We start from the raw sequence: 13,443 nt of genomic DNA, 5'->3' as shown, positions 1-13,443 counted from the left end.
TCTCGAATCCATTGTGAGATTTCAGGCCTTAATCCTAGCACAAACCTATAACTGAAATGCGTCATGTCTTTCATGTCTACATTATCGATACCACTGTAAGTTTTGAATACCTGCAGTAACCTTTCATAAAATGAATGCACCGTTTCATCACGTTCTTGGGTGGTTCTATCTATACGGGTCCAATCTGTCTCCTTTGCTGGCACCTTTTTCTTAAGGTACTGGATGACCTGGTCATATTTCCTCATTACATCCGGTGAAGGGGCCCCCGTTCTCTCATCTCTGGGATATTCATCATTCGGCCAATCAATTTCTATCTTACATTCGGTCCACAGATCTACAGGGACCACAATGTCGAAAAACCCATCCAGGTCTTTCAGCAGACATTTCTGAACTTTTATGAAACGTTCTACCTGTCTGTACCAGTCAACTGGTTTTTCACGTAATTTCGGGAAGTCGTTTGTAAATGACACAATGTCTTGTCTGGACCAAGGGACATGGACATATTTTCCTCCCGGGACCTCTCTCATGGGGCACAATTTTTCTGTTGGGGTTACTTCCTTTAATACGAATTCTGAAGTTACGGACCCAGCCCTGCTGCCTTCCTTTTTCTTTGCCCACCGTGTTCTCCATTTCCCCACTTCGCCCCATTTCTGCAGGATTTTCAACAATTCTCTTACTTGGATCTGCTTTCCCATCACATTCAGGCTTTCTAAATCCTTGTCTGAGAAGTCTACTCTGTAAGGTTTCTGAAGAATCTTGGAGCGACTAACATCAACTCCCATTTCTGTGGCGGCATCCATTATCTTTTCATGGAGCACTCTAGCACTCCGGGTAAGATTTTTACTGATGAATAGTAACTCTTCTTCATTATACGAGCTCAGGCGCTCAACTCCCACGTTCCCAGCCATCATTTCTTCTATTTCTATTCTTAATTTATATATTTCCAATGCTTTAGGTTGGGGAGCGGTCTCCTTCTCTATCTCCTTTGTCCATCTGTCTAATTCTTCAGGGGAAACTAAAGAGGCGTTCCTAATTCCAGATGTACTTTCAATCACCACTTCCTTTTGTCTGGGCTGACTTCTTGTCCCTACTACACTGGCCCTTGACTCCCTTATGGGCAGATCCATCAAACTTCCAGATTCACACTCACTTTCCTGATCTTCATCTATGAATACTTCCTTCCTCGGGGTCTGGAAGCTGGGAGTAGGCAGTATTGGGGTGATAACAGGAGGAAGGGGACTAATCAGGTCATTTTTATACATTGGGATAGCAGGACCAATAGTTACCGGAATGGTCAAGGAATCAGGATGGGGATGCATCTGGGCAATGGTTCTGACTAATTCCTCTCGCTGTTTAGTCAGGGCTTCTCTCTCTTTTTCCTGCAACCCCCTTTCAGCAGAGTTGCCATGCAATACCTGAGGTACTAAGGACGGATAGATACTCGGGGCAGTCGGGGCGACCAATCGAGGGGGACTTTCCCCGAATGGCTGATAATTCGGGACTGTGGACTTAGGTCTGCAAAACTCATCCCTTCCACTATATTTACTGCTTGTAGCTGTCCCGTCTGAATCACTTTCCCTCCTACTTCGGGGGTAATTGGTAACAGAATTTTGAGAATGCACCGAATCTGATTCTGCTACATAGGGAGGTGGATCCTTCATTAACAAGTCTTCCAGGTGTTCATCTTCCATATCCCCCATAGGTGCTAGGTGATGGGTCTTTTCTTTTCTTTTTCCTCTTTTCTCCTCTAATACCCCCATCATGGGGAACAGCCCTTCAGTTAACATAGACTGCCTCCACTGTTTCATTTTCTGCTCTTTGGTTGGCGTTGGAAGTCTGGGATACCACTTACTCACTCCCTTATCCATTCGTGGTTTATCTCGCTCTGCAGCCTCAATCTCCCATTCTTCCAAAGCTTCGTACTGGGTCAACCTAGGTCTAGGGTGTAATTCGTTCATGCGGGTCCTTAAGTTAAACAGGATCCGACCATTAAATGTACCTTCAACAGGGAATGCTAGGACTCCGTCATCTACAGCATACTTTGCCCAATTTTCTAGCCAGACACAAGTGTGATACCCTTTATCAAACAACATGAAAGAGGCAGGGGTATTTGGCGGGGGAATGAGTACGCCTTCCCTCGTTCTAATGGGCTTGTCAGTTTTGAAAAAATTCTTTACTTTATCGGAAAACGACAATTTTCTCTTTATTCCATACATCATGTGCGGTCTACCTCGTAAAGTCTGCTCCTTATAAAATCCTAGGTATTTTGGATTTGGTATGAAATCTGGATACCACATACAACTCTCCAGATTCGCTTCTATCTCGGCTGGATTAATTTTGTTTACCTTTGTGCTTCCAATGCTAGCGCGACTTTTATTTCGCACCACCCAATCAGGTCAGAGAACACAACTACGGTTAACCAATGGGTGCGCGGCCTTTTCGCAAGACAGAGTCTCACGCTTCGGCACTCACCCCTCCTTTACAAATTCAGCTCCGCTACCCACCCGCTGTTTTGACCAATACCAGCGCGGCGCGGAGTGACGTCAGAGCAGCTCTCCGACTGACTCCCTCCTTCACAAGGTAACGGAAACTTTTTACTCTCTCTAAAGTGCGAGTGCAAGTTTTAGTCAATAACACACAACGTTTGCCACTATGTCTGAGTGTTCTAAAGAGAGAAAAGACTTTTCTTTCGCTACTAGTAAACCACTTCTGTCTACTTTTCATTCACTCTGGATAGACTTCTTTGCCTGTCCCTTCACACTAGTAACATAGAACCCGTTATTCTTCTGACTCATCCACCTTAGTCGGGGATATGTACTGAGCCAGGATTTCACCAGCGAACTATTTTACTTACCAGACAAGCCTCGGAGACCCTACTACTCCTTCCGTATGCGACCCTTACTAGGTGATATCGCAATGAAAGTTTTATAATGGACTCGTAGCTATCATTCACTCCAGAAAAAAAAAATCCTAATTAGTGCTTCCAGTTACTCCTTTAACCCTGCACTAATGATTCAAACTTAGTGACTTCAACAGCTAACCGGATTCTACTCACCGTTAGCTAAAATACTTCCCCGGGGATTCGGACTACACTGAACATTTACAAACAATTCTGGGTTAATTCAACATGCAATATTTATAGCAGCAATGCAAAATCATGCACATTTATATATAAAAACACATTTCATAATTTTTGGAAAAAATACAGTAGAAATCAGCAGCACGTTTTATTTTCACCGTTTGTTTATGACCTATCCTGTCTACCTAATCTAACTAGTCCAAACCATCCTCTGCTTGCCAGAAATTACTGCTAGAGCGCGCAGTTTTACCCAGGTCACCCGAGTTACCAATTCCTTCACACGCACTGGGCCCTTGGCGTGAAAAGACACTATTTATTATTTCACTAATTTTATTGGGTGATCCGGGTGAGGATTTCTCCTCCTGCACGCTGCTAAGAGTAATAAAGTTTGGATTTACCTCTGCTTACCATGTACCCGACTTACCACAGGCACAATTCTTACGACGGACCTGGAGCTATTAGGGAAAACAGTAGACAGGCCTAACATCCAATACACTTTAAAATCAGTAATATACTTTCCACAATTCTGTAAAATGACCACAGACACCTGATGAAGTTAAAATTTTTATATAAGAATTCAAAGAGAAGATGCCAAGATAATAAGCGATACACAGAGTAATATATCAAACATTAAGATCAACACCAATAGGTAACTTTGTATCAAAAATAAGACCATTAGGATATATGGGAAACTAAAGGTAGACGTTTTAGAACAAACTAGTCACTGCAATTTTATACTAGAACGTAGGATTGGGGATGAGACCTAGAACATGTACTTAACCTAAGTATTTGAGCTATTCTTGCTAAGTTCACTGCAAACCACTAAAGGAAAGGGGAAAAAACGGGAACATGCTATGGTTTTATAAAATCAATGAGTTTCTAAAGGATGGGGGGAGAGAAGGAACCAACTAAAATTCAGTCACATATAGTTGTAATGGCAATAAAGCAATAACACAGGTATCAGATAAAAGAGAGAGAGAGAGAGAGAGAGAGAGAGAGAGACGTAAACCCACAATCTATATTTACCTAGTTCAGATTGAAGACCAACCCTGGCCACGGGTCAGTTGGGAAGACGGGGACAGGGACCCTCAGAAAAGGAATGCCAGAATGCGAGCAGGTACAGCTCACGGACAGTAAGGACAGGATACCCCTCAGGTTCAGGTCAAGGACTGGGCCTCCCAGGGTACGACCAACACCCACAGCTTCGGACAGCAACGCCTGCGTTACCCCCTCCTGCAAGTAATCCGCCAGAAACCCCGATTGGATTTTCAAATTCCCCAGCAAAGTGCTTCGCCAGCACTTAGGATTTTCCACCCCTTAGGGGATTGTGGAAAGTATGGACAAAGTGCTCCGCAGCACTTTCGGAATGAGCACCTATTGAGATCGTAGGGTCAGTGACAGGTCTGCTACTCGGACAAGTCGGACAATTTTCCTAAGCTAAACTAGGGTAATTATACTATTTTGGGGACCCTTAGACCACCCACTAATGTTGCAAGTGACAGTTTCCCACATTGTGATTGGTCAGGAGAGGTGGTGCGGTCATTACCACCTCCTAGAATTCAGCTTTCACATGTTTAATATTCAATTTTATACACCCGCCCCCCGGGTTCACGTTCCCATGCATAGAATACAGTAGTACAGGACAGTTTTACAATAGGTAGCAACAGTATTGCTTCTTTCAAGGTAAGACTCCGTATTCCCAGCGATGTTCCCAGGCGCATTGTGCTTCAGGAGCCAGCTGGCTAGATTTAGCTTCTGCGCAGTTGGAACTTTCTCCGGTCATGTGACGGTGCCCAGCAGAGCTTCAAGTATGGCTCCGCTCATGATTTCCCCAGCCCACAAAGACGCGGTACATGAAAAGTAAGCGAAAACAAATTAAAATCATACATAAAAATGATCGCACTGTATACCAAGCTAAAACTTAACCAACCCTTACTTTATAATGACTATTGCGTTAAAGATTAGTGCGAAAAGGCAGATAGGCTAAAGCTGCTGCAGTAAGCAAAGAGCGTGGTGAGAGACAAGCAGCCATTTTTAGCATCAATGCGCATGAGCACAGAATCCCTCCAGAATGCGAGTGCGTCACATCACATGGGTATGACCGACGCATGCGCAGACTGAACTTCGGCAAAGCAGCCATTTTCAGTGCAAGCTTCGTTTTAGTACGAAAAGACAAACAAGCAAGCATCCTAGGGACACCCGCGTGTTGGGAAAACCGCTTTATAAATGACGAATAACGAGGTTAATATTATTATGCAGTTTAGACAAGGGTTTTGCATACGAGCAAGGCGTTTACGGGCAAATCCTTGCTCCATCAGTACCAGGTTACAAACACGTACCTCTTTATAAATATAGTGTAGCGGCGTGTGATGGTGTCCATGCCTCGATAGAAAAGTGCATCATGGTACTCAAGGTTTCACCACATTTTAAACCCCAGGAACGCGCAAAAAATTACGTGCTTGCCCCCTATGTTAATTACTTCCCGTATTTTAGTGTTTAAGTTAAATGACGGACACATTTTATCCGTAGTTTAGTAAAAATATAAATCATATTATTCTGCATTATAAATCGCCAATAGTATTAAGAGATCTTACAAAGTCTAAAGTAAGAAGCTTGTAGTACACCTAGTTTATTTAAAGCTGCACGTCGTAATCCCAACAAATGTCTACTTTACATATAAAAACGGGAGATATATTTTCTTTATTTTGACGATAGATGAAGCCTACGACCACATATTAATTGGTGTATTCTTATTCCATATGTTTTAAATAAGACGCCATAAGCATTCTTCCACCACACTACATTGTAGCCAGGAAGCTTCGGCGTCAGCGCGCTTTATAAATGGCACCTAACATAACATAACATAACATTCCAAGATGGCGGTCGGTAGTTACGCATACTCGCCAAAAGAAACGGTTGCTAAATAACATCAGTAATCGATTTCTATCATGGAAAGCTGTTGGGCTATATCAATAGACAACTATACATACAATGTTCTTGAGAGGCTAAAATACTGATTATATTACCTAGTAGGATGCACTATGTTCTTCGCATCCACCTGGACAAGGCTAGATGCCTGTAATGTAGTATTAGTTATTCATTTGCATGGGAGATGTAAGTGTAGATGGTCTGAATGTATAGGGCTATAGTGCAACACAGCTTGCAGGAGTAGTGTATTGTATTATGATGTAGATGTTATTTTAGTCAGATAATGTGTATCATATATTATAAATTTTTTATTCGCAGATATACCGTAAATTGTGGGAATTTATATTTTAATCCTGAGGAAGGTGCTGGCTTTTAATCAAGTTGCCAAAACCGAAACACGTCCATGCTATTTTGAATTGTGACACACAAAGTAATTGGACCAAATAACTTCTCCATTCATGATATTTGTACAATTTGGAGTTTGATTTAATTATGTCTGACTAGTGTGCCTGTGGGGTTTCGTGTGGGGACTCAAATAGACTCACGGACAACGGAGTTCTTGGTAAAGCCGGTTTTATTATTTTATACAGTCGCCTCTTCTGGACTGGTACTCGGTAGTATGGGAGGGAGGTTTCGGTGTCCTCCGTCGTGGTCCTCGTTGCTCCAAGCCGCCGTTCCCGATGTATTCTGGGAGTAGTAGGCCGCTCTACCGCCGTTTTCCAAGGTGTTTCAGATGCCGACAGGAAAGAAAGAAACCAGTGTTAACCTGGCACTGAAAAGGCGTTGTATAGGGGAAGGGAGTGGGGACACACACGTGCAGTAACCATACCCCGGTACAAGTGTCGGTAAGGTGAGGGGGGGGGGGTAAGTGCAAGATGTGCAGAGTGATTCTTTAGGGTGGTTTGACCCACCTACTTCCCGCCCAACCCGTGAAGCGTGACCGTATCTGCTCTAGCCACACTTCTCGGGAAGTGTGGCTGGGCGATGCGCCTTCCCGTTGGCCTCCTGGCTTGTCGTTGTAGTCATGGTCTCCTCCTCCTGCTTCCTCCGAGCTCCGCACTTCCTCCCTTGACTCCTCAGTCCTCCAATCTTCCTCTCTCGCCTCCTCCGTTGTCTGCTCCTCCTTGCTCGCCTCCTCCGTCCTCCGCTCTTCCTTGCTCGCCTCCTCCGTCCTCAGCTCTTCCTTGCTCGCCTCCTCCGTCCTCCTCTCTTCCTTGCTCGCCTCCTCGTCCTTGAACTCCACTCTGCTCCGTCCTCTCGCCACCACTCTCCTTCTCCGCCTCCGGGTGAATCACACACCTGAGTAGAGTCCGGGCTGGGTTTTACCAGTGACAGGTGGGCGGGGTCAGGGTCCAGCTCCGCCCAATTAAAGTAACACAGGTCCTTGTTGTACATCACGGGGTTGTATGCCGCGTCCGTCGTCTTCCAGGAGTCTGTATGCTGTTCGTTAAGAGGGGAGACATTAACAGGTAAGCCCGGAGGGCCCGAATCCGGGTCCCCCTCGTCACACCCCTCCCCCCTAGGATTCTCCCGATCGGGGAGAGGATACCGGGATAGATAGTCGGTGTTGGCGTTGTCCTTCCCCTTTCTGTGACGGACCTGAAACCTGAACGGTTGGAGTGCCAAGAACCACCTCATGACCCTTGGGTTATTCAAGATGTTGCGGCTCATCCACAAGAGCGGTGCGTGGTCAGTATATAGGATGAAGTCAATCAATCAATCAAAGAATTTAGTGATGCCCCTCCAAGTAATAGTGCAGCTTATCGACAGCCCATCGAATGGCGAGACATTCCTTTTCGATCGTGGGGTACCTCACCTCCCTAGGAAACAACTTGCGGCTAATGTAGAGTATGGGTTGTTCCAAACCAGCCCCTGTCTCTTGTGACAACACCGCTCCGATGCCGAAGTCGGATGCGTTCGTGTGTAGTAGCATAAGGGTTTTGAGAAGTCAGGGGAGGTAAGGACAGGGTTTGTCGTGATAGCTCTCTTTAGGGACTGGAAGGCTTTCCACATTGCTGTAAGTCGGGGTTCTTGGGCAGTTTTTTTAAGGTGTCGGTCAACGGGGCTGCAACGTCAGAAAAAGAGGGGATAAATCTCCGGTAATATCCTACTAGCCCCAATAAAGCCCTCATTTCTTTCTGGTTTTTGAGAAAAGGAGTGTCGGCTATGGCTCTAACTTTTTCGTGTTGGGGCTCTATGACTCCGTGTCCTAGGACATATCCAAGGTACTTGACCTTTTGGAACCCGATTCTTGATTTTCTTGAGTTGATGTGTAGTCCGGCTCTGCGAAGTTGTTGTAGGATGATCTGTAGGTGTTGTAGGTGCTCCTCCCAGGACGGGCTGAATATAATGATATCGTCTAGGTAGGCCGAACTGTATCCTTGGTGGTCTCTCAGTACCTCGTTCATTAACCTTTGGAAGGTGGAGGGGCCCCATGAAGGCCGAAGGGGAGTACTCTGAACTCGTAGAGTCCATCGGGAGTGGCGAAGGCTGTTTTCTTTCTATTGTCTTCTCGCAATGGGACTTGCCAGTACCCTTTTGTCAGGTCGAGGGTACTGATGTATTTCGCATTCCCGAGTTTCTCTATGAGCTCGTCGATCCTGGGAATGGGGTATGCATCGAACGACGATACTGCATTTAGTGCTCTGAAATCAATGCAGAATCTGCTGCTTCCGTCCGGTTTGGGCACCATCACTATGGGCGACGACCATTCGCTTCTGGAAGGTCGAATCACTCCTAGTTTTATCATTTCCTTCACTTCTTTACTTATTGCTTCCCTCTTTGCTTCAGGGATCCTGTAGGGTCGTTGCTTCACGGTGACGCCCTCAGGGGTCTCTAATCGGTGTTCCGTCAATCTGGTCGTCCGCGGAAGGTTGGAGAATATGGGCTCAAAGGGCCGTATGATCTTTTGTAGCTCCTCGTGTTCCTTCTGGAGTAGTTCGTCGTTGATCACGAGGTCTTTCACCGTTGTTTCCGAGTCGTTGTCTGTGAGGGTTGCGAGGTTAGAAGACACTGGTGGGGAACCTAACCATTTTTTTAGAAGGTTTATGTGGAAGATCTGTGTTTTCCTCCCCCTTAGTTGTAGCCGATAGGTTGTCTTCCCTATCGTCTCTATGACTTTGTAAGGTCCTTGCCACTCATTCTGGAATTTTTTTGTGGGGGAGGGTAGTAACACTAGGGCCCAGTTGCCAATGATGAGACATCTCCATTTCTTACCCTTGTCGTAGTGTCGTTGTTGCTGCTTCTGCTTGTTCTCTAGTTGTGTAAAGGCCAATTCGCGTATTTTCCCCAGTATGTTCTTTAGGTTTTGGCTGTATTCCAATAGGGTTCTTGTTTCCCCGAGGACTCTGCTTCCCATACCTCCTTGGTCATTTCCAGAAGACTCCTGGGCTGTCTCCCATACAGCATCTCAAAAGAGGAGCAGCCTAAACTGCTCTGTTTCTGGCCTCGGATGACATATAAGGCTAAAGGCAGCAGTAGGTCCCAGTCGTTTCCGTTCACTGCGAGCATTTTCTTCAGCACGGACTTCAGGGTCCCATTGTAGCGTTCCACCAGTCCGTCCGTCTGGGGATGATAAACCGACGTCCGGATCTGGTGGAGGCCCAGGAGATTGCATACCTCCTTCATGACTCGTGACATGAACGGGGTCCCCTGATCCGTAAGGACTTCTTTAGGAAATCCGACTCTAGAGAACAGCTCCAGGAATTTCTCCACGATATTCCTCGAGGAGGGGTCTTTCCGAGGAAAAGCTTCCGGGAAGCGAGTGGCGTAGTCCACTATTACTAGGGCATATAGGTGCCCTCTCCGAGTTTTAGGTAGTGGGCCTATGAGATCCATGCCGACTCTCTCGAAGGGTGTTACGATGATAGGAAGAGGTTGTAGTGGTACAGCAGGCGGTCTCTGTGTGTTTTTGCGTTGGCAAACATTGCACGTCTGACAATGGGTCTTAATATCCTGGTACACTCCTGGCCAATAGAAGCTTCTCAGCACGTTCTGGGTGGTCTTCTCGCTCCCTGTGTGGCCTGCCAACCAGTGCGTGTGGGCACAGAACATGATTTGTTCCCTGAAACAAGTCAGGACTAAGAGTTGGAGCGGGTCTTCCTGTTTCGCCTGTCTATATAGAAGGTCCTCTTTTATCAGGAAGTGGGGATAATGTGGTTGGGGGTTGTTCTGACCAGCACGTGCCTGTTCCCAGGCGTTAAAAAGGTTGGTATCATTGGCTTGGGCAAAACGAAAGCTCCTGTCTCCCTCCCAGGGGTCAGGGGACATCAGGGCAGGAAGCGGAGGGGATCTGGGGGACCGGCCCTTTAATACCTGACCCTTAAACATGTCTAGGAAGTGGGGGTTATCGGTCCCTAATATGAGTTTCTCGGGAAGGGTGTCCAACACACCTACCTTCACTACTAGCGTACTCTTGCCTTCCAGGCCTATGGGGATATATGCCACCGGGTAACCTTTGACGTCACTGTGAAAACATTTTATATACACTGTCGCATCTGGCATTACCTGGAGGGGTCTCACAAAACATCCCTGTATCACCGACTGTTTGCATCCCGAATCTAGGAGTGCACTGACCACAGTTCCATTGACTTTGACACTCACGTGATACGATCCTCCAAGTTCAGCGGTATACATGACGGCCTTCGGTATGTACCCGACCTCCATGGGTTCTTCCTGGTTGCGTTTTTGGGGGCACAGGCGTGCGATATGACCCCAAGCCCCACAGTCAAAGCATTGCGGGCCCCGGAATGGGGGTACCTGCGGGGGCGCAAAGCGGGGAGCCAGTAGACCAGGGGGGGGGTCGAGGCCGACGGTCCGGCCGGAGGGGAGGCCTGCTTGTTTTCTCAGGTTCAGTGGTATGCACGCGAGTTTGTGCCCTAACAAACGTCGTTGCCATCTCCATCGCTTGTTTGGTTGACAGGTTGGAGTGTTGCCTCAGCCACCTCTGTGTCCCGTAAGGCAAGGCCTCGAGGAATTGCTCGAGGTATATCCTATCCATGATTTCCTCTTTTGTGCTGGTCATGGGGTGAGCCATTTATCTGCTGCTGTTTTCAGCCAGTAGAATAAAGTCTTTGGATTGTCTCCGGTGAGCCCTCTTTCTTTACGAAAGCGTACCCGGTAGGCCTCTGCATCCAATCCTAGGTGGTCTAGGATGATCTCCTTAATCTGTCCATACGGTGTCTGTCCATTACTGTTGGCGACCTGGTATGCCGCCTGCGCCTCTCCTGTTAGTAGGGGTGCGAGGAAAAACTGCCATTTCTCCAATGGCCACCCACATGCCAATGCCACCCTCTCGAAGTTGGTCAAAAATGCGTCGGGGTCTTCTCCTGCAATGTACTTTTGCAGGGAGATTCCTGAGGGGGTGTGCTGTGGACGGTTGTTTCTGGCCTGGGTGATGACAGGAGCGCCTGTCTGTTGGATCCCCTCGAGTCTTGACACCACGGTGTTTCTGAAGGTGTCTCTATCTTGCTGGGCGGAGGCGAGCTGTTGCTCCACAGCCCAGCCCAATTGTTCCTGGCCTTTGATGAGTGCCTTTCTTCCATCTTTGTGTCCTGGATGGCTAGTTCAGTGCTCGCATTCTCCACCACTTGTGGGGTTTCGCGTGGGGACTCAAATAGACTCACTGACAACGGAGTTCTTGGTAAAGCCGATTTTATTATTTTATACAGTCGCCTCTTCTGGACCGGTACTCAGTAGTATGGGAGGGGGGTTTCGGTGTCCTCCGTCGTGGTCCTCGTTGCTCCAAGCCGCCGTTCCCGATGTCTTCTGGGAGTAGTAGGCCGCTCTTCCGCCGTTTTCCAAGGTGTTTCAGATGCCGACAGGAAAGAAAGAAACCTCCGTCCTCCAATCTTCCTCTCTCGCCTCCTCCGTCCTCTGCTCCTCCTTGCTCGCCTCCTCCGTCCTCCGTTCTTCCTTGCTCGCCTCCTCCGTCCTCCGCTCTTCCTTGCTCGCCTCCTCCGCCCTCGAACTCCACTCTGCTCCGTCCTCTCGCCACCACTCTCCTTCTCCGCCTCCGGGTGAATCACACACCTGAGTAGAGTCCGGGCTGGGTTTTACCAGTGACAGGTGGGCGGGGTCAGGGTCCAGCTCCGCCCAATTAAAGTAACACGGGTCCTTGTTGTACATCACGGGGTTGTATGCCGCGTCCGTCGTCTTCCAAGAGTCTGTATGCTGTTCGGAAAGAGGGGAGACATTAACAGGTAAGCCCGGAGGGCCCGAATACGGGTCCCCCTCGTCACAGTGTCCTTTTCTTGTTTTTAATTAGAATCATTTTCTATGTTTTCATTCCCACTGTGTTATGATTTTCTGTGTAATTATTTTTTTGTGTTAGGACATATACACAATTATTTTACTGTGTTCTCTTTTATGAATGTTGTAATAAATTGTACACGTTTTTAATTTTGACCATCTGCATCATCTTTGCCCTTGCTAGGCTTTATGGATTGAATTAATTCTGTTTGTAATGATGAGTTTGCAAGTGTAGTATTTGGTTTGTATTTTTACCCAAAGGGGACACTTTATTTGACTCACTGTCTGGCTTATGCATCCGGGTCACTTTCTGCTGTTGGATGTCGGAAGGGGTACTGTCATCGGGATGGACAGGTATGTGTCGGGGGCCGGTTGGTGCCGCCACATGCTCACCAATTGACTTCTATTGAGCACATGGTTGTGTTACCACTCTGCACATGACCTCTGTGGAGTTCCTAGACACTCACCTTTGGTGGTTCCTTGGGTCCCCTGCTCTTCAATTTCTTTTTGGTTCACATGAGCGCTTGATTTAGTGATTAGAAAGCTTTCTCCAGAGGTAGTTTTATTTAATGTTTCCAAGAGTATAAAAACAAATACAAATGTATTGCTTCTCTAGCTTTTACGAATATGTATGGTGGTGTGATGTCTGAAAGCGTATCAGGATAATACCTGAGAGTTTCACCATGGTTGTAAAGGGCAATTATGTATTGCAATCCAAATGCCCTTCAATCCTGTGTTCTCAGCCACTTTGGCTAGATGGAAACGATGGCTTTTATCAGAAGTTCGTGATTGATATCTCTACTTTTCAGGCGAGCTCGACAAGAGGTGCTATTGTCCCAAAAGCTTACTCTTTGGGTTCTAGACTGGAAGGCATTTTGAGGGATATGGATTGGCCCTCTAAATCAATGTTCAAGCCAAAAAGAAGCATATTCTGAACCTGTGGTCTTGCTATAGAAAAAGGTTCTATCTACTGTGTCAAAAAATGCAATTCTATTAAAGACACAACACGAGGATAATCCCGCCCATTGGTATTGTTTATTACCTCCTCCATCCTCTTCCCTGTCACAGTCTTTACTCATTGAGTTTAGCTCCTCCCCTGGACCAATAACTAAGTTCAAATGATATATGCCCCCCATGCCTCAAGCACATTTCCTGTGAGCTGGTACAAAATGGGACACCCACCTCAC

This window comes from Lissotriton vulgaris, chromosome 3_2, assembly GCF_964263255.1.
Source record: "Lissotriton vulgaris chromosome 3_2, aLisVul1.2, whole genome shotgun sequence".
In the NCBI taxonomy this organism is placed as follows: domain Eukaryota; kingdom Metazoa; phylum Chordata; class Amphibia; order Caudata; family Salamandridae; genus Lissotriton; species Lissotriton vulgaris.
The sequence above is the reverse complement of the archived record's forward strand: the minus strand, read 5'-3'. Positions refer to the sequence as shown.